Source organism: Triturus cristatus, chromosome 3_2, assembly GCF_964204655.1.
Source record: "Triturus cristatus chromosome 3_2, aTriCri1.1, whole genome shotgun sequence".
In the NCBI taxonomy this organism is placed as follows: domain Eukaryota; kingdom Metazoa; phylum Chordata; class Amphibia; order Caudata; family Salamandridae; genus Triturus; species Triturus cristatus.
The window spans coordinates 873,159,818-873,180,611 of record NC_140584.1 but is presented as its reverse complement, the minus strand read 5'-3'; the positions used below and the strand labels follow the sequence as shown (position 1 = coordinate 873,180,611).

General features: G+C 48.9%; 1 protein-coding gene across 1 annotated transcript in view; it reads left to right on the top strand.

Annotated features, from left to right (window-relative positions):
- EFCAB5 (EF-hand calcium binding domain 5) overlaps positions 1 to 20,794 on the top strand; it is a 592,664-nt gene that overhangs the window by 147,281 nt on the left and 424,589 nt on the right. The gene's annotated exons all lie outside the window — the stretch shown is intronic.

Below are 20,794 nucleotides of genomic sequence, written 5' to 3'. Positions count from 1 at the left end.
TCTTTTGCATAAAATTGTGGATAAAAGTAAAAATATTTTTGGCCTTCAAAAAACACACATTGCCATAGTGCTCCCTGGCACTGAAGAGAACAATTTGGTATGTGGATATGCTCCTCGTGAAAGGGTAAGATGCCCTCAATTATAGTAAAGATAGCCAATGTCAGAAGTGGACAGACACACTGCCCCATGCTGCACGCTGTACTGCATGGAAGACAAATGTGAATGACATACAACAGATCAATGGATGAAGAGGGCTGTAAGCCCCTAAGTAGTTAGTGTATTATACATTGAATTGTAGTGAAATCAAAAGGTCTTGGCTAAAGCCAAACTTAAAAAAGAATGGAGAGCAGTTGGTCGGCTGTATATCAGTTCTGGACTCGCATGACACGTGCACTTGTTGCAGTTCTCTCCCAGAGCATCTTAGGGGTTGTAGTTCTTCAGTTATGTCTATCTTGCTGCAGGGAAACAGTATTGTATTCTACTGTACTGTAGAGGTTTAATCCTTGTGCAAAGTAACATGGAAAGATTACCCCCCCCCCCCCCACACTAGACAAAGAACAAAAGAGTATTTGGGATATTTTTTGGCTTACTAAACATAAACAGAACTGTGTATGCGGGATGGTTTTACAATTCAATGTATTTAATGTCATAAATATTTTGAAAAGCACTACTTAAAATCATTTTGTGTGCCCGTTGCATACCCTCAAATATCAATATAATGTTTTACTTTCCTTGAACATTTTTGCGAAACAATATTTTCAAACATATCAGTTATGTTTTGGGGCAAGTTTTTCACTAAATTATTATATTGAGTGGTGTGGATGTGGTGAGTGTGAAAAAGTTTGTACACCAAGGGGTCGATTACTATGTCGGTCGGAAAGGCTCTGAATCAGATTCGGGTCTGTGGAATACGATCCGGAACCGGTCTTTCCGAACGATTCGGAAAGGTTTCCGCCTGACCGATTATGATGTTCGCCAAGCGTTCGGACTTTCCGAGTCGGTTCCGAATGTCATTTGGAGGAACCGAGTCGTTCTGAGCCGACCCGTACAGGTCAACGGACTGCGTTTCTGACCCAGCAATTATGATGTCAGATTCAGAGGAATCTGGATGAAAGGACTTCAAGGCCTTCCAAGGTTCTTGAAAAGCTTCAATTGCTGCCCCTTGAAGTTTCAATGTGAAAACTGCTAGTTGCTTCTAAAACCCTTACAGAGGGCAAATCACACTGAACAGGAGATACAGATTTAGAAAAAGACACCAACCTTGGAAATTTCCCAAGTGTCTAGGGTAAACCTTGAAGGGAGAGGGACACTTAAATCTGTGAATGGCTTCAGCCAGGTATTCAGGAAGGCCATTATTTTACAACCCAACAATCTCAATTTCTAAACCCACAGAAAACAGATGACAAGAAAATCATCCCAGAGCTTGAAGAGGAAAAAGAACCTGCGGAATCCTCCAGGGTCGACATTGAGACATAGACTAAAGGAGAGGAAACCAGGCTTTGCTAGGCCAGAAAGGAAAAACGTATATTACTTCTGTTTCCTCTTCATGAATTTGAAGAGGAAGTTGAGGGAAATGAGGAATAGGATGAAAGGCATGAAGTAGATTGGGAGGAGGCTAAGGTATAGAAAGAAAATCCACTCCACAAGAGTCTAAAGCTGTCAGGATTAGTAGGAAAGATCTAGCTAATCCTGTGCCTTTACCCAGACAGGCAGAGTTTAAACCTTCTTTTACACTTGGAAAAGGTCAGGCTTAATAAACAAGGAGAACAAGATCCTGGAAGTTAAGTTAAGACATATGTTTGGGCTGTGGTAGTGTCTTTTGGGTCATGGCACTATAAAAGGTCAGTTCAGGTACTCGGACAGACACTGGTTATGTAACGTTTACAATGTAGCCTTTACCACAATGGACATTACAATGCAAGACATTAGAATGCGGGTAAGTACAACGAGGACCCCTTTCCAGTACTTTACAATGCAGAACTATTACAACACAGGTGTTTTAACTCATTAATTAAAGAGAACTAAGGGGAATAAATTGATGTAGGTCATTTGAACGATAAAGATGAGCAAAAGTATGGGTTGCAAAGGTTTTGTTTTTTTAGAGTTCAGGGATGAGTAAGGGTACAGGGCTATAAGGGTTATCGGGTTTTTAGGGTTTAAGTTTGGGTAAGTGAAGGGGTTAGGGTTGGGTAAGGGTATGGCTTGGTGAAGGTTTGTTAGGGTTTAGGTACAGGTATGGGGTTCTAAGGGTTTTGCTTAAGGGTTTTATGGTTTAGGTATGAGTAATGGAAGAGGTTAGTAATGCATCTGTAGTGTTCAGGGCTAGGTAAGAGTAAAGGTTGGTAAGCATTGTTTATGGTACAGGTAAGGAGCTGGGTTAAGATATTTATGGTTCAGGATGGACAAGGGAAGGGGTTAATAATGCATTTTTTGGGTTAAGGATTGGGTATAGGTATGGGGAAGCAAGGAATTTGAGGGCTCAGGGATGGGTTTTAAGGATTTTAAAAAGGTTTTTAGGATTCATAGATGGGTAAGGTGGAGTTAGCAATGGAATTTTAGCGTTCAGGGTTGGGTCAGGGTACTCAGTATTAAGGTTTTTTTTAAGGTTTAGTGGTAAGGGCAAACAGTGGTAAGAGTTTTTACGTTTTTTAGGATTTGTGGATGAGTAAGGGAAGAGGTTAGTGACAAGTTTTAGGATTCAGGATTAAGAAAGGGTATGGGGTAGTAAGGCGTTTTAAAAGGTATGGGGTGAGTTATATTTAGGACATAGTTTCTATAAGCAGAGCATTTTCTGCTTTGTTAATAACATTGGCACTGTTAGAAATGGGGGTCTTTCGTTGGCAATGGTTTGCACCTTTTCAAAGTAGGAACCCTTCCTTCTAGTCAGGATAAGGGATATACTCCTAAAATAAACCCACCCCCTTGGTAGCTTGGCACGAGCAGTCAGGCCTATCTTAGAGGCAGTGTGTAAAGCATGTGCACATAACCAACAGTAATACAGTGTAAGCACTACAAAAGGACACCACACCAGTTTAGAAAAATATCCAATAATTTTATATACTTAATACAAGACCAAAAACGATAAAAATCCACACTACAGTACTTAGAAAGTTCCTTGAAGTCGATAGCTCCGTCCGGGGCTATCATGGCATCATGAACAAACAAATCCAAACAGTTGTGCTGACCGCGGCGTTGCGGACCAGCTACGGTGTCGGGAAGACCTGCAAAACAGTACCTTTAGAAATGCAGGGCGTCGCCGTCCTCTCGTTGAGCTTCAGAAAGCACGGCTTCCGCACTTGTAGGTTCCGGAGGTCGTTTCCAGAGTCGTCATGCTCTCAAAGTCACACGCGTTGCAGATCGAACACCTCGCGGTAGAAGTCAAGAGTGCTGGCGTCGGCGGGCGGCGGGTGCTGCGGTGCGAAGTGCAGTAGTGCGGCGCGCGATGCCCTCAGGTTGTGGTGCGAGCAGCGTCTCGATGGCGGCGTCAGATGGCGTCGGTGAGACCAGGGTCGCGGTGCGAAGTGATGCGGTGCTCGTCGCGGTGCTGGCAGGTCACGGTGCAAGCAGCGGTGTCGTTGTTGCTGAAGCGCTGTCGGCTGACGAACTGGAGTCAATGTTGACGGCGTCGGTAGGCCAAGGCTGCGGTGGTGATGAGGGCGGTGCGTCGTGCAGCTTAACGAGTGGTGCCCTCGAACCACGGTGCAGGCAGCGGCGTCGATGTCGGCGTGAAGCGTCGTCGTCGCGGATATCAAGGTGGCGTCATGAAGCGAGGCCGTGTGAGCAGCAGTTCGGTGGCGGTGCCAGATGGCATCGTCAGTGAAACCAGGGTCAAGGTGCAGCTTTGCGGCGGTGCCCTCTGCAGTACCTTCAGGACACGGAGTCGGCATCTGCGTCATATAAAACGTCAAGTTGCTTTTTCTTCTGTTGCAGCACAAAACACACAGTCCCCAGTGCTGGGAGCAGAAGAACGTGAAGTCTTTGCTGTTCCTGAGACTTCTTGAGCAGGGGGCAAGGACTACTTCAAGCCCTTGGAGATACTCAAGAGTAATGGAAGAGGTTAGTAATGCATTTGGAGATGGGTTAAGATATTTATGGTTCAGGGTGGACAAGGGAAGGGGTTAATAATGCGTTTTTAGGGTTAAGGATTGGGTATAGGTATGGGGAAGCAAGGGATTGGAGGGCTCAGGGATGGGTTTTGAGGATTTTTAAAAGGTTTTTAGGATTCATGGATGGGTAAGGGAGTGGAGTTAGCAATGGGATTTTAGCGTTCAGGGTTGGGTCAGGGTATGCAGTATTAAGGGTTTTTTAAGGTTTAGTGGTAAGGGCAAACAGTGGTAAGAGTTTTTACGTTTTTTAGGATTTGTGGATGAGTATGGGAAGAGGTTAGTGACAGGTTTTAGGATTCAGGATTAAGAAAGGGTATGGGGTAGTAAGGCGTTTTAAAAGGTATCGGGTGAGTTACATTTAGGACATAGTTTCTATAAGAAGAGCATTTTCTGCTTTGTTAATAACATTGGCACTGTTAAAAATGGGGGTCTTTAGTTGGCAATGGTTTGCACCTTTTCAAAGTAGGGACCCTTCCTTCTAGTCAGGATAAGAGAGTTATACTCTTAAAATAACCCCACCCCCTCGGTAGCTTGGCACGAGTAGTCAGGCTTATCTTAGAGGCAATGTGTAAAGCATGTGTACATAACCAACAGTAATACAGTGTAAGCACTACAAAAGGACACCACACCAGTTCAGAAAAATATCCAATATTTTTATATAATTAATACAAGACCAAAAACGATAAAAATCCACAATACAGTACTTAGAAAGTTCCTTGAAGTCGATAGCTTAGTCCGGGGCTATCATGGCATCGTGAACAAAGAAATCCAAGCAGTTGTGCCAACCGCGGCGTTGCGGGCCAGCTACGGTGTCGGGAAGCCCCGCAAATGAGTACCTTGAGAAATGTAGGGCATCGCTGTCCTCTCGTTGAGCTTCCGAAAGCACGGCTTCCGCAGGTGTTGGTTCCGGAGGTCGTTTCCAGAGTCGTCAGGCTCTCGAAGTCACACGCTTTGCAGATCGAACTCCTCACGGTAGAAGTCAAGAGTGCTGGCGGCGGCGGGCGGCGGGTGCTGCGGTGCGAAGTGCAGTAGTGCGGCGTGCGATGCCCTCAGGTTGTGGTGCGAGCAGCGTCTCAATGGTAGTCTCAGATGGCGTCAGTGAGACGAGGGTCGCGGTGCGAAGTGATGCGGTGCTCGTCGCAGTGCTCGCAGGTCACGCTGCAAGCAGCGGTGTCGTCGTTGCTGAAGCGCTGTCGGCTGACGAACTGGAGTCAATGTTGCCAGCGTTGGTAGGCCAAGGCTACGGTGGGGATGAGGGTGGTGCGTCGTGTAGCTTTACGAGCGGTGCCCTCGAACCACAGTGCAGGCAGCGGCGTCGATGTCGACATGAAGCAGCGTCGTCGCGGACATCAAGGTTGCGTTGTGAAGCGAGGCGGTGCGTAGTGCGGTGCCCACAGGTCGCAGTGCGAGCAGCAGTTCGGTGGCGGTGCCAGATGGCATCGTCGGTGAAACCAGGGTCAAGGTGCAGCTTTGCGGCGGTGCCCTCTGCAGTGCCTTCAGGACACGGAGTCAGCAGCTGCGTCATATAAGACGTCAAGTTGCTTTTTCTTCTGTTGTAGCACAAAACACACAGTCCCCAGTGCTAAGAGCAGAAGAACTTTGAAGTCTTTGCTTTTCCTGAGACTTCTTGAGCAGGGGGCAAGCTCTACCTCAAGCCCTTGGAGATACTCAAAGAAAAAAGTTGTAGAAAGTTCAGTCCAGTCCTTTCACCGCCCAAGACAGAAGCAGCCACTGCAGGCCAACACAGCAAAGCACTGAGCAAAGTGGTAGTTCCTCCTCACAGCTTCTCCAGCTCTTCGTCTTGGCAGTCTGCATGATCCAAAAGAGTTTTAAAGTTCAGAGGTATGGGCCCCAATTTTTTATAGCCCACAATCCTTTGTCAGGCAGAGAGTGTTTGTGCCCAGCCAGAACCAGTTCTACCCTCTCTGGTGTGGCTTCCTGGCAGGAGGTGGAGACGGCATTGTCAGAGGCAGACCAGGCCCATTCAGGCGAAATCTCCTCCACCTACTCTAAATGCAGCCCAGGTCTATTTAGCCCTTTCCTGACCCACCTAGACTATCTGGAGCTACTGATCCTCCACAGCCCCTGTCATCCAAAACCCAGACAGTCAATCCACAACCCCAGCAGAGGCCTACTGGATGTCTGAGCAAGAAAATACCTACTTTCTAAAAGTGGTATTTTCAAACACAGAATGTAAATATCACCTTCACTAAAAGATGCATCTTTGGATTCTGAGTTCAGGCATACTAAACATTATTTTTCTACGTAGTTCCTAGGGCCAGTTATGTTTATAAGATGTTATAAACAAAATAAACAAACTCCCCATTCTGTGCTAGGGGAACAGGTTGCCTTACTATAGTGAAAAACTAAATTGGCAGTAATTCACTATCAGGACATACCACACACACCAGGGCATGTCCTACCTTTCACATACACTGCACCCTGCCCACAGGGGTACCTTATTTTTCTACGTAGTTCCTAGGGCCAGTTATGTTTATAAGATGTTATAAACAAACTCCCCATTCTGTCATATGGGAACAGGTGGCGTTGCTATAGTGAAAAACTAAATTGGCAGTAATTCACTATCAGGACATGCCACACACACCATGTCCTACCTTTCACATACACTGCGTCCTGCCCACAGGGGTACCTTGGACCTACCTTAGGGGTGACTGACATGTAAGAAAAGTGCAGGTTAGGGTCTGGCAAGTGAGTACACCTGTAGCCCCACGCTGAATAGGGGTAGCGATTGAGCGCCGCCATTACTGTCTATTACTCGAGGTCCTTGGACTTACCATGGGTGTGGACTCAAACACATAGAAGGACAACTTTTTGATTTTGAAAGATTGGGCGATTGAGCACATTCACTTATTGATGTGGGAGTAGGACCCGCTGAATTGGAAAGAGGAACGTGGACCAGAATATGTACCTACAGTAACTTTGATACTAAATTATAAAAGTGTATATCCTGAAATTTGAAAGTGTCTAGAATGAGTATCGGGAAAGTCAGAGCCGAAGCCTCTGCGAAACATTATAGTTGCCCTGAAGAAGCCTGAAAGGGTGAAACGCGTTGGCTGTTTTGCTGCTATACATACAAAACTGAAATAAAAAAAGACTAAGAACATTTCCGGCTACAGAAATCATTTATTCTGTCGTCTGTGATGAATGAAAGAGATTAACTCTTTGGTCATTATAGCATTGCCTCTCCCTTCTTTCTGTATATCTGTTTTATATTTGAAACCAAATTGGTGGCTGGTTTCGGGAGGTGGGCATTTGTTGGTCCACTACTGGTTGAAATAACTAATATGTATTAGATATGTACAAGAACACAAGTAATTGGTGCAGCATCTTATACCCTGCCACTGTTCTCACTGTGTATGCAGCACACGCCAAAAGATGCCAAGTCTAACAGGCACTATTTGATTAATTTGCACAAAACTTCCTAAAAACAAAGTTCATTCACCATGCCTCATTCATGGAATATGTTGAGCTGAGCAACCAAGTGGGTTGCAGGAAAAATGGGGGGCCCAAGACATTGATTTCCCTTGTTAACTCCTATAGGAAACTGTGCTCTCTGCCCGAAAAAACAGCTGAATGGAATTATACCAAATTTGGCAGTCTACATGCTATTTTGTGATTCGGTGTGAATCCGTTCAGCCGTTTTTGGGAAATTTGCATCTGAAGAGGTGCTTGGGAGGGCATGAAGGGGATAAAAAGTTAGGCATATCTTGAAGGTTAGTATGGTTTACATATGTGGTAATAAAATTAAAGAAACATAGGGCTCGTGATTAGCCGAGGAAGCTTTTTCTCATGTTGGCCATTTTGGTACCTCTGGACTAATACAGTACATTACAACGCAATGTATTACCTCACGTGCTTTTACAACGCGTTTGTTACAACAACCGCGTTGTTAGTACGCGATGCATTTACATCGCAAGTCATTAGAACGACTTGCTGTAGGGGGCACGCTGGACTTAGGAATAGTGTTATTTACTATTCCTACTCCAGTTTGCGCAACAGTAGGGAAGGTGTTGGAATTCATTTCCAACACCTCAGCGCCCCCTACAGCAAGTCGTTATAATGACTTGCGATGTAAATGTATTGCGTACTAACAACGTCGTCGTTGTAACGACCGCGTTGTAATAGTCTTGCGATGTAATGACAGCATTGTAAACGCTGTTTCCCCCTCTGGACTATTCTTGGTCCCATGGTACAGGGCTATCTGATTAGTTGGCTGCATTTCAGAAGTAAATGTTCCAGCTGCCATTAAAAGAATATAGGACTCGTTCCCTGTGTCCTGAAAATGTTTTTAAAATGTGGTATATGGGGACAGGGCAGAGAATACCCTGACCCACAGCCACTTGTGGGGTGGAACCCAGAGGTTACGCCTAGAGTCAACATTCTTAAAACAAAATTGTGCTGCGGGTAACATTGTATTCCCACAGGTCTCAGCACGGCTGTCCCGTGAAGAACTGTACTACTCCAGCGGGAGTCTCTGCTCAAGCTTCCCCTCCATGGTGCCACGTTATAATCCATGCTTCACCAGGGAATTTTTCACTGTACAATAGCACCATGGAGTTGGTGCTTGAGTGGCATGTGCTGCAGTAGTACCGCAATACCCGAAAATAAATAATACATAATATATGTTTGGCACCTGTGAAGGGATGGGTGTCTGGGGTAGGAAAAAGGTGTCCGCGAGGGAATGGACGCAGGGCCAGGCTGAATTGCAGGCCCTGTGACTAGCCCTTCGCTGCACACTTCTTTCAACTGTGAGTGGCAAGGATTGGCAGCCTGCAGCAGTGTTGGGTGCAGGACCTGTCCGGAGGCCAGGCCCTGCGGCTAAATTCCACTGCATATAGCCGAAGTCCCTACGCAGTGGGGGAGTTGGCTGAGCATGATAAAAAAACTCAGCTAAAAAAACAAAAAAAACGTTAAAGTGACGTTATAGTTAGGTATGTTACTTTATCCTTTGCTTTTTCAGTGAATATATATATGTGTATGTACTTTCTAGCTTATTTGCACGAGGACATGAAAGCTAGGATAAGGATTATCTTAAATGGACAATTAGCTGATGAAATAAAGGTTTCCCGAGGTGTGCAGCAAGGCTGCATGCTGTCACCCTTATTGTTTAAATTATATATTAATGAGCTGTCACCCTTTTTTATTTAACATTATTCTGATAAAAGGTGCCCTGCTTCCCACACTGCTATATGTCGATGATGCAGTGCTGATGGCTCACACACCAAAAGCACTGCATCTACTGGTGCATGCATTTGTTGAGTTCAAGCTGCTCTGGATTTACAAACTAAGGGGTAGATTACGATGGTGGGGGGGGCGTGAGTCCGCCCGCCATCGTTGCGGTGCTAGAGACCGCCTGCCAGTCATGTGCATTCTGGGAATTTAACATTGCGGAAGGTGCTGCTGGCTGCAGCACTGTACGGAATGTTAAAATGTGAGGCTGTGCATTTTCCTGCACTATGTGGCAGGCACCACGCGGTGCCTGCCACAGAGTGAAGGGAATTGCAGAGGGGTACCATGGGTACCCCCCCCAGTGCAGCAACACCTCCCCCCAAAACACAGGGGGGCCGCAACGGGCCCCCAAACCCAATCCCCGCCAGCCTTTCCATGGCGGTTCCCCTGCCATGGAAAGGCTGGCTGAGGCTAACATTGTGATCTGGCGGACTCCCCTCGCCATCATGAGATATTGCCAGTTGGATGGCAGAGGGCTCGTCACCGCATGGCTGTCGGTGGCGGGCCTTCCGCTATACTAATTGGCCCCTAACTTTTTAAAAATCATATACATAGCGTGCGGCCCAAAGCACATTCAGCTTTCTATCCTTTTTGTTGGCACAAATTGCCTGAAAGGCACAACCACTTTTTCCTATCTAGCGGTTACATTCAATACATCTGGATCATGGGTACCAAATACTGTACAGCGCAGAGTGAAATTATCTAGGGCAGTAGCCTCTCTTTATAGTTTACCCCAACCCTGGGAGGGAGGGCCTTTTTCCGATATTACAGATCTATGAGAGCCAATGTGTTCCTATTGTAGCATATGGGGCATTGCAATTTGTGAAGCCATTTAGGTAGATGAAAATCGATTTTGTAGAAAAGCCCTCTCTGCTCCTTTACCATCCTCCCATTTCATTTGCCATGAGTATGACTTATTTGGGTGATCGCATTGGAACACGCCCCCCATTGTTGTGGCCATCCAATTGGAGAACTGAGGAGGCACTCTTCACAAGAGATATTATTAATGATTGTCTTGCGTGTGACAAAGGTCTTGGCACCCTATGGTTAGCATATGTGAAGAAAATCTTTTAAGCGATCGTGCTGCCTCATGCATTTTTTTAGCCTGGCTCTGGTAGCAGTATGAACAACAAGCATTTGCAATGCAATAGGTCTCGCATTTATAAGAGTTTGAGCTATTGGCATTGTAAAATTACAATGCCTTTTATTTATGTTTTGGTTTTAAAACAAATAAAAGGCATTGTCATTTACAATGTCAGTAGCATAAACTCGCATAAAAGCAGTGTGTGGAGTGCAGCAGTGTGCGGCGTGCAGCAGTGTGCGGCATGCAGCAGTGTGCGGCATGCAGCAGTGTGAGGCGTGCAGCAGTGTGCGGCGTGCAGCAGTGTGCGGCGTGCAGCAGTGTGCGGCGTGCAGCAGTGTGCGGTGTGCAGCAGTGTGTGGCGTGCAGCAGTGTTTCGTGTAGCAGTGTGAGGCATGCAGCAGTGTGTGGCGTGCAGCGGCATGCAGCAGTGTGCTGCGTGCAGCAGTGTCGTGCAGCATGCAGCAGTGAGTAATGCAGCAGTGTGCAGCAGTGTGTGGCGTGCAGCAGTGTGCGGCGTGCAGCAGTGTGTGACGTGCAGCAGTGTGCGGCATGCAGCAGTGTGCGGCGTGCAGCAGTGTGCGGCGTGCAGCAGTGTGCAGCGTGCAGCAGTGTGCGGCATGCAGCAGTGTGCGGCGTGCAGCAGTGTGCGGCGTGCAGCAGTGTGTGGCGTGCAGCAGTGTTTCGTGTAGCAGTGTGAGGCATGCAGCAGTGTGTGGCGTGCAGCGGCGTGCAGCAGTGTGCTGCGTGCAGCAGTGTCGTGCAGCATGCAGCAGTGAGTAATGCAGCAGTGTGCAGCAGTGTGTGGCGTGCAGCAGTGTGCGGCGTGCAGCAGTGTGCGGCGTGCAGCAGTGTGCGGCGTGCAGCAGTGTGCGGCGTGCAGCAGTGTGAGGCGTGCAGCAGTGTGAGGCGTGCAGCAGTGTGAGGCGTGCAGCAGTGTGAGGTGTGCAGCAGTGTGAGGCATGCAGCAGTGTGTGGCGTGCAGCAGTGTGTGGCGTGCAGCAGTGTTTCGTGTAGCATTGTGCGGCGTGCAGCAGCGTGTGGCAAGCAACTTACACCGTTTTCCTTCTTGTATAGCAGGGACTGGAGAAAAGCAGATTTGACTCCAAATGTTATTTCATTAAATCTTTTTGCTTAAGACAAAAAGGAGTTTATGCAATCTGAGATAATGCAAACTGTTTTTCCCTCAAACATCGTCTCATCTTTTACAGTTCAAAATGGGAGCAAAATGCATTTATCTTCTTCTTGATTTAAAATAAAAAAAATGAGAACATTCTATTTATTTCATTTGCTTTTTGTCCTGGTGGAAATATGCATATAATAGCAAGCAAAATATATGGCGTAAAACCTAGGTCGAATTACAGTGATGTTGGTTTAATGGTTCTGGTTCAATTTTTCACCGATATTTACAGATTATACAGTTAGCGTGTGTCCAGGTGCAAGTGTAAATGGCTACATTTCACCCCTGCAGTCTATGTTATCTGGAAATGACTGGGTCAAAATTATGTCTGCACCAGTGATGGCTAGCCTCCTGTTTGCACATTTCCATCTTACAAGTAACAAAAATAGAGCCAAGGGGGGGAGGAGCCTAGCGCGCATCCAAGATGGTCGCGTGAGCACAGGGCTCCCCGGACCCTTGCTGCTCCTCGGAATTTATCCTGAGAATATCCTGATGTGGTTTATGGAATCTGGCAGATGAAGACCGGCTGAGCACGTATCTCTTTTCAGAACTCGAATCGGACTTGGGAATCCTGAGTTGTCGTTGTTCGAACTTTTGGGACCCACCCGACGGAGGTGCCCGGGGCGAAGGTGAACCGTGGAGCCGTGTCGTAATTGAACAACAGCGGCTGCAGTGCGGTGCCAGTGGCCGCTCTACCACTTTCGGTTTCACTTTCGGACTTCAGGGGGCTGGCCTGCGAACGCACTTGATGTGGCTAGGTGTTTCCTTGGCCTCTGCACGAGGCCTTGTCTCCACCTGCCACTAGTGTGCCCATCGCCTTGGGTCCCCCCGCACCGCTATCTTGTGGTCCCTGGTGAGGCGCTGGTCTGCGGTGCCGGTGCCCCTACGACTCTTGATCGGCGGTCCCCTTCGGTATCCGTGACCACATGGGGGGCAAGGGGGGCCCCGAGGGGCGTAAGACTAAGGCCTCCCTCCGCGGGGGACCGGTCCAGGCCAACAACATGGACCGCTACACTCAGGGCAGAGGGTCCCCTGGAGCGACCGCCCCCCCCCCGGATGCCGCCGGCGGTGGCACGACCGTTTCTCCGGAGCTTTCCCTGCAGGACATCATGGGCGCCATTGACGGCATCAGGGAAACCATCGCCACGCAATACGAGGCCCTGGCCCGTAAAATCGACACGGTGGCAATCGATGTCACCTTAATTCGGGCAGACCTCTCCAAAACTAACGAGAGGGTTCAGGCTCTCGATGCGCGGACCTCCACCCTTGGTGCGGATGTGTCGGACCTGCAGGCCGCGCTGGGTGACATTAAGGCGGTCAACGATCAGATGGCTCGGCGGCTGGAGGACTTCGAGGGACGGGCCCGACGCAACAACATCCGTGTCATAGGCGTACCGGAGTCCTCTGACAACCGCCCGGTTGACCTCCTGGTCGAGGAACTCATCCTCCAACAGTTGGCCCCTGCAGGCCTAAGCAAGTTCTTTGCCGTGGAGCGGGCACATCGAGTTCCGGGCGGTCGGCCGCGGCCGGGGGCCCCCCCGAGGCCTATCGTGGCCAAACTGTTCCACTATAGAGACCGAGATGCGATTCTGCAGGCCTCACGGGTCCACGGCCCGGTTCGTCATGAGAACTCATCCATTAACTTTTATCCGGACTTTACCCAACTTGTCCAGAAACAGCGGATGGGATTCCAGGGGGTGAAGCGTCGTCTCCGTGAACTGGGCCTAAAGTACTCTATGCTCTACCCTGCAAAACTCCGAGTGGAACATGAGGATCGGGCTGCCTTTTTTGACTCTCCTGTGGCCGTGAGTGACTGGCTGGACTCGCTGCCGGACAGAGGTGGCCGTCCCGGGCCCTCTGCAGGCGCCGAAGGTGACGGGTCCCCTTTGGAGTGACTTTTGGTCCTTGATTCTGCCATTTTGCACTGTTCAGCTGGGTTTTACTTCTTTTGTTCATTTTGTCTCGCTAGGACCTGTGTGGGGGGCGGGCGGGGACGGGTCCCTTTCCTCCTCCGGGGTCTTTTCGTAGAATGGGGTTAGGAGGGCGACAGGCACACTGCAAGTTGGGGGGGTTTTCTGGCCCGCAGGGGTGCAGGGTGGGGGGAGTTGGATTTGGGGGGGGGTTGGGGGGAGGGAGGGGCTGTTTTGCTGTGTGTTTTTCGTTTGCAGGGCGAGGTACTGATTTTTGTCCAGATTCGGGAACTGTGCTACTGAATGGGGGGCCTTTGATCTATTGGAGGGGATGGGGGGGGACGGGTTGAGGCTGATGTCATGGAACGTCAATGGGTTGGGGGACCGTATCAAACGGGGTGTAGTACTGCAGTATTTGCGCCGTCTGACTCCTGATGTGGTGTTTATCCAGGAGACGCATCTGGTTGGTAATGTTTGTCATGCAATGAACAGGGGGGGATACCGCCTCGTGGCCCATTCTGGTTTCACAACTGGTTCCAGGGGGGTGGGCATTCTCCTGCGATCCTCACTTCCGTTGGATGTCACTAGGGTAATCTCGGATGACAGAGGGCGCTATGTGTGTCTGACTGGAAGGTGGGAGGGGCAGCCCCTTTCCTTGGTCTCAGTTTACGTCCCCCCGGGCCTCCAGAACTCCACCTTTGCGGACTTGGGTCGAATGCTGCTTGAACTTCCGGATAGTCTTTTGCTTATGGGCGGGGACTTTAATTCGGTGGTTTCGGGTGACCTGGATCGTCACCCACCCAGGGCCCTCCCCGCTGCCCAGGCATGGCTTGGTGGACTGCTGGAGACCTTCGGTCTGGTAGATAGTTGGAGATTAATGCATCCGACCCAATGTCAGTACACCTTTCACTCTGGGGCGCATGGGAGTCTTTCTAGGTTAGACTATTTCCTTATGCCCGCGGCACAGACTGGTCGGATACGAGAGATTAGGCACCTGGCGCGGGGTATCTCCGATCATTCCCCGCTGTGGTTGCTCTTTGACACCGAGTCGCGGTCTGCAGGGCGGATCGCTCCCATCAACCCGTGGTACCTGCGAGACCCTACGACTCGCGACAGTCTGGTTAAGGCTATGGACCAATACTTCCTTGAAAACGAGGGGTCGGTGTCGTCCGCAAGGTCTCTGTGGGAAGCCTTTAAAACCGTAATCCGCGGACACGCCCTCTCCCAGATAGTGGTGGCTAAGAAGCATAAGAGTGAGGCAGTGGTGAAGCTGGAGACTGACATCTCGGGGCTGGAGTCGGCCTTGGAGACGGGTGTCACTCCGGACGGGCTCCATGCCCTCAGCCTGAAACAGTTTGAATACAGGTCTCTTGTCACTGACGCTGCCAAAACGATGTATAGGGAGCAGCAGGGTCGATTGTATGATGCCGGGGACAAGGCGGGAAAGTTGATTGCGTGGCTGGATAAGAAGGAGAGAGTGAATCGTGTGGTCCCGGAGCTGCGTGTCTCGGATGGAGTGTGTCTGACTGAGCCTGGCGAGATTGTGGAATGTTTTGCTGACCACCTCCGGGCCGTGTACTCCCCGGTGACTGATAGGGACGAGGAAGACTCTTGCCTTCTGCTGAGGGATATTGCTTTGCCCTGCCTGTCCGTCGAAGACCGTGAGCAGCTGGACGCCCCCTTGTCTGTAGATGAAATTGCATCTGCGATTCGGTCCCTTCGTTCGGGCAAGGCGATGGGTCCCAACGGTCTGCCTATTGAATTATATAAGTTGCGCCCGGATAAACTCGCGCCCTTCCTCCGTCGTATGTTTCAGGAGTCCCTTGAGGCAGGCTCCCTTCCTGACGACCAGCGTCTGGCTACGATAGTCGTGATCCCCAAGGACGGTAAGCCACGAGACCGCTGTGCCTCCTATAGGCCTATTTCACTGCTAAACGCAGAGCCTAAAATCCTGGCCAAAGTCCTTGCCAATCGTTTGTTGAGCGTCATCTGCGATCTGATTCATCCTGATCAATGCGGCTTCATCCCTCATCGTAACACCGCTCTTAACTTGCGGCGTCTTCACGGCGCCCTCGCCAGGGCGGCGTACCTCTCTGAACCGGCCGTGCTGGTTTCTTTAGACGCCACGATGGCCTTTGACACCATCGAGTGGCCATTCCTCTGGGCTGTCTTGACCAAATTCGGCTTTGGGGAAGGATTTCTTGGCTGGGTGAAGCTTCTTTACACGGGACCCATGGCTCAGGTGGTGGTTAACGGTCGGGTCTCTCGGCCCTTCGCTCTCGGTAGGGGTACGAGGCAGGGGTGCCCGTTGTCCCCTCTGCTCTTTGCTCTTGCCCTGGAGCCGCTCGCTGCTTGGCTCCGCTGGGAGCCCTCGCTCAGAGGGATCCGGTGGGCCCCGGGCTTCGAGGATCGGGTCTCGTTGTATGCAGACGATATTCTCCTGTATCTCACCTCGCCGCGGCAGTCGCTTAATGTTCTCTTTGATGTTCTGAATTCCTTCGGGAGAAATTCGGGTCTAACGATCAACTGGTCTAAATCCTGTGTCTATCCTATCTCCGGCGACCCTCCTCTCTTGCCGCCTCGGCTTCCGATTCAATTATCTCTGTCCGGCTTTAAATACCTGGGAATATACGTCTCGATGGACCCGGTGGCTCGCTATGAGCAGAATCTCCTGCTTCCACTTCGGCGTTTGAGGGAGGACACGGCTCGGTGGTGTAAGCTGCCCTTGTCCCCGCTGGGTCGGGCAGCGCTGTTTAAAATGATGTCCCTTCCCAGATTCCTCTATGCACTTCAGAACTCCTTCGATGTCATTCCTGTGTCCTACTTTCGGGAGGTGGAGAGCCTGCAGAGGAGACTGGTGTGGGACGGACGGGCTCGTATCGCTCTGGCAAAGCTTACTCTCCCCTGGTATGACGGGGGCATCGCGCTTCCCGACATTCGCAGGTATTATTGGGCCTCACAGCTATCGGCCATTAACCATGCCACGTATGCGCCTGGCTTGAATCCGGCGTATGAGATGGATAAATTCCTGCTTCCCGGCGGAAATTATGACAGGGCACTTTACTCCAGCTCGGCTGGACGGACCCTTACGGGCCCTACTAAGATTGCGGTACGGATCTGGAGGGCGGCCAATGTAGCCATGGGCTGGAGTGAGCGATTAACATGTGCTACTCCCCTGTTTGCCTCCGACCGACTGGGAAGCCTCTGGACAACGAAGGGGTTTGAACGTTGGGACACGATTGGTATTAGTAGAGTGGGAGACTTATGGATTAAGGGTGCGGTTAAAACATTCGCGGCGCTCCAGAGCGAATACGAACTTACGGAAAGGGAGTTCTTTCGCTACGCCCAGGTTCGGCATGCCCTGCTCTCTGTTTTTGGGGAGGGGACCAAGATCCCGGCTTCTTCGCCCCTTGAGGACCGCATACTCGATGGTCATGTCCCCGACAGTACTATCTCTTTAATTTATAAAAAACTTATCAATAATCGGGCTGACCTCTTGGTGCGCCTCCGGGAGGCGTGGACGGGGGATGGGGTGGAACTGGACGACGAGGACTGGCAGTCCGCATTGTCGTCCCCCAAGGAAGTGGCCATTCCAGCCCGTCTCCGCCTGGTCCAGCTTAAGATTCTCCACCGGGTGTATGTGACGGGTCCCCGTTTGGTCTCGATGGGATTTTCTGAAGACGGGCTCTGTAAGCGGGGATGTGGGCTCAGTGCCACCTTTCTCCATATCCTTTGGGAGTGCCGTGAGGTGGCTGAATACTGGCGCCGGGTCCATGTGGTCATGGGACAAGTCACCGGGGTTGCGCTGTTGCCAGAGGTGCGTCGCTGTGTCCTGAATGTGTGGGAGCCCAATGATTACAACGCGGCTCAGACTCGGTGGGCGGCCCTGGGGAACATGATTGCCAAGAGAGATATAGCGCAGCTATGGGGTTCCCAGCGGCCTCCCACCGTGTCCGTATGGAAGGAGAACATGGACTGGTGCATGTTCAGGGAGAAGACTGTGTATGTGGCTCGTGGTAAACCGGGGGCATGGGGTAGAATCTGGGGGCAATGGAACGCGTATCGTGGGGGTATCTGTACTCCCCCCCTAGTGGACACCGATATTGCTTTGTCCCCCTGACCCTTGATGGTTCCTTGCGACTTTTGGAATAACCGAATATAGACGTTCCTCTCCCGTGACCCCCCCCCGACCTATCAGTACTCCTTCCTCTTGATAGCTATTTGAAGGTCTGAAGTAGAGTCCCCCGGAGGTAGCCTGACCCACACTTTTTGTCCTTATGCCTCGCCTTTTGTTTTTATTTATTTGTTATTTATGTTAAACCTATGTATCCTGCTTCCCTAGGACTATCCGGAGCCGTGTACGGGACTGGGCCCCGGGAGTCGACTACTGCCTTAAGAACTGTATGATCCTTTCTGAATCTAGCGGCCGGCCCTGGTGGTTGTAGGCCCATGCTTGTAATTGATTTATTGTTCAATAAAATTTTCAAAAAAAAAAAAAAAAAAAAAATAGAGCCAAACACTTTACTCCATTTTTGGCCCAATGCAAACATCTTTCCAAAAACATGATTGCAGGAAAACCTCTTTGTTTAATTCCGAGTGAAGCAAGGAACAAATATCGTGTAAAATCAATGTGCAATTCTTTTGCACTGGTGCAAAGTTTACGTAATGTGCCACATGACAATCAAGCACACAAACAAAGAAATAGGAGATTTGTGTCCTGCAAGCTGTCTGGGGACACTCCCGCGGGCTGGTTGTTTATGTGCCGGGGGTAAAGACACGGACAAGGAGAGGCAGTGAAAAGCTGGGGCAGTTTAGGAATGCAGCGCCCCTTTTTTTTTTTATAATGCAAGGTGTGCCGGCTTTTATTGCTGTTACCTGGTCACGCTGTGCTAGAGGGTCTCTCGGTTGTTTGTTTTCCCTTCTCTTATCAGTGCTTGGCATGTCTTCTTCCTGTGAGCAGACCATCCTGATTAGACAGGGCAGTGCTGAAGCGCGTTGACAGGGTAAGCACACTCGTCTTCTGGCGTTGGGCGCCAGTCTGTGCAGGCTTTTAGAGGCGCTGTGTGTTAGGAACTGCTCCCGGCTGTGCGAGCAGCTTATACGGTCAGGCAGTGCCCGTCAGCGCTGACGGGGTTCAGTTCCCGCAAGTCTAGACTTAAATCGTAGATTTATATATTTTACGTCTATATTGTTACAGCTAATGTGCTTTTTATTTTCGCCGAAAGGAAAACGATTAGCTTCTTTCGAAGTACTGAAAATAGTAGTTGTTCTGAAGTCCTGAGTGGTTTCTTTGCGGTTTATGATCCGTGAACTGCTTTAAGTTCTTTTTTTTTTGTACTGTCTGGAATTTAGTTTCTGTTGTAGGTTTTCCTGTCGACACCATTTGTTAGATGGCTGCGGTTTCCTTCACGCTCTTAATTGAATATTTTGTCTGGACGTGCTGCGTTATCAGTTCAAGCTTTCGCATTTCACAGCAGATGTTGTGGGGTCTGTGCTATTCTTATACTTATAGATAAGTTACTCTCTCATAGCAAAGTTGCTGGCGTACATTTTTTTCAGATGTTTGCACATCGGTCGAAGTCTCACAAGTTATGTTTCCTAACCAGGTATAGTTAATCATGCAGTTTTCTGATGAGCCACAAAGCCAGCTTTAAATCTTAACTCCGTCCTTTTTTTTGGCATGACAATTCGTATTGTAATGGTCACTGCCCAGCTGAAAATATAACACAGTAACAAATAAACAAACAAAAGAAATTCTAACACACACACAACAGGAACCCTTGATCCCACGGACAACATCAAAGACACTGACGGCAGGATAAGAAAAGTCGCGATCGCGATCACATCAAAGCGGCCGCGAAAGTGAAAGCAAACGAGTGCTTTCAGGCTGCCAAATGGTGCGCGCGCCCGGCGCACATGCACTGTTGTTGGCGGCCTGAAAGCACTCGTTTGCACTTCCAAAAGTCGCTTACTATAAGTCTCGCCAGAGCAGTGCTAAAGCGCTGTCTCAGGCGAGACCTAAAAAGCATGTGCAGATGTTGCTATTTAATCAAGCCTCGGTCCTTAGAAACAATGTGGAAAAGTAGAAGAAGCCTCTGTTGCAGCTTATTTGAGTAGGAACACAGATAGTTTACCGAATAATTATCTTTATAGTGCACGGGGGCATTGGGAACGCAGTATTTACTGTGTTTTCCGTTCAGCCATCAGAAGAATTTTGACACCAGTCCCTGTGGATGTGATGGTAGATCTGGGCAAACTATGTTGCATTTTACTTTATGCTGAAAGTTTTATATAAAGTATAATTAACAATTTGTAATTCATTTTAAGAAATCCCAGAATTTTAGACAACCTAGGCCAGCTTTTAACTTTTTGCAACAATTGACTGCAAATGAGACAAGTTACCATGTAGTCTCCTTTCGAAGAATCCTTGTGCAGCCCGAAGCACAATGCACCTTGATCAATGTATAATTTATTTTTATCTGTTTCGATGTATGTGTGTGTACGTACTGTGCTGCAATGTGCCCTTTTGATATGAGATTGCTTTTATTGAATTCTAAATTGTATTTACTGTGTTTTTATTGTATGTTTAGATGTTTTGGGATTGTGTACTTTCTGTATGCTTTTGCACCAGAATAAAGTGATGTGTGTGCATATATATATATATTCACTGAAAAAACCATAGGTTTCACACAAGTTATATTTAGCTGTACATTTCACTCGTAAAAAACCAATGAAATTCCACGTTATAGTTAGTGCAGGCAACTATAACTCACGCGACCGCAATCCTCTGCTAATGACATATGTGTCTTTATGAAAAAAAAATATTTGTAATATATGTATAGCTAAAATTTAATGGAAGAAGACATGGGCAAATAAGTGTCTAAATACAGTATTAGCATCAGCAGTGAGTTATAGTTGCCTGCACTAACTATAACGTGGAATTTCATTGGTTTTTTACGAGTGAAATGTACAGCTAACTATAACTTGTGTGAATCCTATGGTTTTTTCAGTGAATTTGCAAGGCTTTTTAAATGCTAATTCCTAACTATAACGTGTGTGAAACCTATGGTTTTTTCAGTGAATTTGTACGGTTTTTTAAATGCTAAGTTACTTTACGCCGTTCGTGCCGTGCGCGCCCACTTCACGCAGTTCGTTCCGTGCGCGCACGGTGCGCTTCGCCCACGTTACGCTGGATGGGCCATGTACGCACGATGCCCTTCGCGCACCGTCCGCACACTGAGGACATATTATGCGCTTCGTTGTGAAA